This window comes from Buceros rhinoceros, unplaced genomic scaffold, assembly GCF_000710305.1.
Source record: "Buceros rhinoceros silvestris isolate BGI_N320 unplaced genomic scaffold, ASM71030v1 scaffold17553, whole genome shotgun sequence".
In the NCBI taxonomy this organism is placed as follows: Eukaryota; Metazoa; Chordata; class Aves; order Bucerotiformes; family Bucerotidae; genus Buceros; species Buceros rhinoceros.
Window position 1 is genome coordinate 16,379 of NW_010404470.1, and position 4,593 is coordinate 20,971.

The window sequence follows — 4,593 nt, forward strand, 5'->3', positions numbered from 1 at the left end:
AGCTCTGTGTGAAGCCAGCCAGGGTTTGTCCTTGGAGAGGAGTTCAAGCAAACTGGGAGGGGAGGCAGCGCCGGCTCCGAGCCGATTTGCTCGTGTTCCACACCGCTGGTTTGCTGTTGAATTGACTTTTACCACTGGTTAGCCTGGGAGAGCGGGGAGACCGGTCCTGCCCAGTAATGACTGTCTCCCTCCAAAGACACATGAACATCTCCTCGTGATTTGGTTCAAAACGATTTCAAACTGCTGTGGTCCTGGGGGAAACCTGGTCCTTTTGGCTGGCTGATGCTGTTTCTCTTCTGAACAGATGGAGTGGAAGGTGGAAAGAGCAGCTACCTGGACAGATCGAGGCTTTAAAACGTCCCCTCTACAGCTGTTTTTCACTCCAGAGCTCCGACTGTTGCTCTGCAGAATGAATGCTTGGGATTCTCCCCTCCTTTGTTCCTTCCTAAAATACGGCCACTTCTGAAAGTAAATTGGATAGGAAAAAAAACCCAGGAGGTGATTGAAAAAGCATTGCTCCAGGCTGGCTATAATTAACCGCTCTCTCGCATGCAGGACAAGTCGTGGCTTAGGCTCTTGCTGGTGGGGAACTCCCGGCGGTGGGCATGGCTCAGCACGAGCAGGGGAGAGAGCGGCCCTTGGGCAGCGTGCTTGGATGGGTGAGGGAGATGCTGGTCCAAAGCTTGGTTCCCTTTCAAGACGTGGCAGGGCTGAGCGAGAGGAGCCCGCGTGTGCCGACGGGCCAGCCAAAGCCCCCTCCCCAGGTACGGATTCAGCACCAGTAGATGTACAAACAGTCACTCAAAGATTATCAGGGGTTTACAGCTTCCCCCGGCCCTTCTTAAAGAGCTCTCCAAGGATGGAAATCAAACAGTCGCTCCTGCTGCCTCTCCAGCTCAGGGGACATAGGGGACATTCAAGCCTGTCTCTAAGCCCTTTAGGCTGCTGTTACGTCTGTCGGCAACAGAAGAGGCTTTTGGGCGGGATGGGACAGCTTGGCAGATCTGCTGCTTATTTCCCTTGAAGGACAGAGGCGTTTATAGCGCCAGTCAGGCTCCCTCCAGGGAAACTCTTTATTCCAGAGCTGTGGGTACAGCTGTCCTTCCCTTCAGAGAACCCGGAGCCCACAGGCTGATTCCTCTTTCTCCTTCCCGAGTTTGCCTTCCTGTGCTCATCAACTGCTCATCATCCCTTTTCCAGCGGAAACAGACTCCTCCTGTCCCCACCTTTGTCCAGTTCCTTGCAGGAATGGCCCATCCTTACACAGCTGGGGTTATGCTAAAAGAAAGACGAGTCCTTTTACCGAGAAAACGAGGAGAGGAACCAGTCATCTTCCTCGCCCCCTTCTCGAGTCGGGCAGGGCTCGTGGCTCTCGGCCAGCACGGGGCACGAACAGCATTTCTGAGAGCCGGCGGAATAGAGAGGCTTGAAAGTACAGTAAAATGAGTTTGCCATCAAAAGGCAACAAGTCTTATGCTGTGCCCCTGGCTGCTGACCTTTCCCTCTGGAATTCTCCCCTCTGACCCCCGGATCATTAATCCTGATGCTGCCAGATGACAGTAATCCATCATGGCCCCTGACAAGCCTCGCAGCCGCCTGTGAAAGGATCCGCCAGCTTCAGCATCCAGCCGTCCCATGATACTCGTTTTTCAGCCTTTCCTGTTGGAGCGCTGGGGGTTTCCAATAAAGACTTTATCGCTTTGCTTTTCCTCGGCGAGGGGCTGGGGGAGGAGAGGCCGCAGAGCCGCCTTCCCGTGCGTCCCAGCTCTTTTTCAGTCAGATCCTCCGGAACACGCCGAGCCTGGCTTGCTCTGAAGAGCACGGTTAATTTACGGGGTCCAAACCCCGAGTCGCTCCTTGCTGGCTCTGGGGGATGTGACTTGGCTTGGTACTGTCAGAAAACGCATGAGGAACACGGTCTCATGGCTGCGCTCGCGTGGTGGGAGGCTGGAAGGAGTTTTGTCCCTGCTGTGAAGTTTCTCAGCCTGCATAAAGACGTTTTGTGGAGCGGGGCAGAGAAGCAATGGCTTTCAGCGTAGCTGATGAAGCTACTAGTTAAAATTCAGGCTGCTTTGGGCTGCGGGTCTTGTTTAAAAGCGAGTGTGAGGAAGGGAAGGTGTCAAAGGGTGGTAACTCGAGGCGGGGAGACCAGCTCTGATTGCTGTCCCCACTCCAGCTAGGAGCAGGCGCTCTGGAAATACGTGGAAGCCCTTATTCCCCGCCGCTGTCGGGGTTGATGTTTGTCCCTTTCGCAGCAGCGTCTGGATAAACAGACCTGTGTCCCTTTTCAAACACTGAGGTGGGAGAATCCAGAGAAGAGTGAACCCGTGTTTAGGATAAACGCAGCGTGTTAAACAGCAGTTATTTCTTTCTCCCTCTGCTTTAGCAGCTCCTTTGCCTGAGGAGCCTCGTCCCTGACCCTTCCCTTTCACTCTCCATCTGGTCACTGTCCAAGCAGAGCCGGATGAAAGTCCCTTCTGGACAAGTTAATGCTATTCCCTAAATTGGATTGGGGAAAAGCGGGTGGCTGAGGAGTGGGGAGAGGGTCTCGCTCCTGCCCCGGGGGAGCAGAGACGCTGCTGGCAGCTCAGTGCTGCCCAGCACAGCCCGGCTTTCTGTGCTGCTGGGGCAGAGATGCTCGACTGCCCACGAAGGGGCATTTTGGGGCAGAAAAAACCCCACCCCTGGCTCTTCCTAGAAACCTCCAAGATAATATTTCCTCACTTTTCCTTCGGAGTGGGCTGGGTGTGCCTCGGGTTACTGTGGCCTGGCTGATGAATGATAACTCCAGGCTGGTAACATGATCGCTCCCAGCCCTCCGTGTGGCTGCGAGGACGCTGTTAGCGCGCTCTTCGTCTTCGCGATAACACACCCGGACAAAATGAGGGCCTACGAGAAGCCGAAGCAAATCGAGGATTGTGTTTACGTGGGCTCAGCCTTTCCAGAGCAACCAGCTCCTGCCTTGAGGTGGCCAGAGTTTAAAGCGTTTGGAAACGACTCTCTCTGCTCCCTGAAGGAACTGTCGTCTCTGAAATGCAGGAAGAGGATCTGATGCAGTTGGTCTGAGCCTGCTTCGTGGGCTTTTCTGCTGAGGATGGGGAAGGGGTTGTTTAGACACGCCGAGGAGGAGAGGTGACAGGGTGTCAGCCCAAGCCTGGCCAAGCTGCTCTTTGTTTTCTTCCAGTTTCAGAGCAGGTAACTTGGTGGAATGGAAGGCAGCCTTTTTAAAGCAGAAAAAGTTCACTTTTTCTCTCCAACATCTCATTAACCTGTGAGAATTGGTACCATGAGCTAACGCGTAACAGGCTTCAAAAAGAGGAGGGGGGGAGTGACACTCACTCGTATAATGAGGACATCTGCAGAGCTGAGCTCCTTTTCACTAAACAGCATCAGCCCCGTTTATAATGGCCATAAACTGCTCTGCTGCGGGGCATTAACCGCGTCGCCGGCTGACGAGCAGCGGCAGAGTCTCCCCTGTGGGCTGGGGGTTCCGTAATTGTCCATTACGGCGCTGGCCTCGCAGCCCTTTCCTGTCAGGGCCGGCGCTGCCCATTGTGGCGGGCAGGATGCTGGCCTCCGATGGACGGCCCTTTGATCCAGGACGGGGTTTCCTACGCAAAATAAAAGGGTTGCTACATCAGCATTTTTCCCCCCTCTTCCTCTCCTTGCCTCAATCTCATTAGTTTGACCTTTGCAGGCCCTGCTCGCTTTAGCACTGTTAGGTGCTGCTAAAGGGGCACTACCAGGTTAAAAGAGCTGATTTTCTTACCTCTTAACCCCCGAGGTGACAACACTGACCAGGCAGGATACGGCGTTTCCCTGTCTGTCCTCGCGAGGATGGAGCAGCACCTTGTTTGGGGCTCCCAAAAGCCACTGGATGGCCAGTGCTCGCCCCGCAGCCGCAGGGGCCGGCTCAGACACGCCGATGCTCCGCTACACTGCTCGTTTGTTCGCCCCCACCATCCCCACGATTTCTCGTCACTGCCCCAGCAGCGGGGCCAGTTGCTACCGAGGTGCAAATCAGCACCTTGTTTGGGAGCGTGTTTGGGGGAAAAGGAGTGGGAGGGTGAAAATGCTTTATGAGAGCAGAAGCTGCAGCAAAATGTTCCGCACGTGCTTGGGAGGCAGGACAGAGATAAATGTACATGGAGGCATCACGTGCCTTTTTCAGTTGCTGTTCCTCAGCAATACAGGAACAACTGTTACTCCCACGGAATAATCGACACGACAAGAGGAACCGGCCTCCAGCTGTTCCCGGGGAGGTTGAGGCTGTCCCTGAGGAGCCATTTCTGTCCCGTTGGGGTTGTGCAGGCGGGGCCCAGGCTGCCCAGGGCAGTGGTGGAGTCCCCATCCCTGGAGGGGTTGAACAGCCGTGTCGATGTGGGGCTGAGGGACAGGGGGCAGGGGGGACCTGGCCGTGCTGGGGGAACGGTTGGACTCACAGTCTTTTCCAACTAAAATGATTCTGTGATTCTGTAATTGGGTTTTTTTAAGTGTCTGGGTAGTCTCAGGTAATAAAGCGACTTTGACCACCTGTTCGGCTGCCCTTTGCCCAGGGCCAGCACCCCCCATGCCCGGGTTCCAGGGCAGCAC

The 4,593-nt window shown here is 55.1% G+C and overlaps 1 protein-coding gene across 1 annotated transcript in view; it reads left to right on the forward strand.

The window, feature by feature from the left end:
• The window catches only part of ARID3B (AT rich interactive domain 3B (BRIGHT-like)), a gene marked incomplete at its 5' end in the record, with an annotated part of 17,977 nt that overhangs the window by 7,622 nt on the left and 5,762 nt on the right, over positions 1 to 4,593 (forward strand). The gene's annotated exons all lie outside the window — the stretch shown is intronic.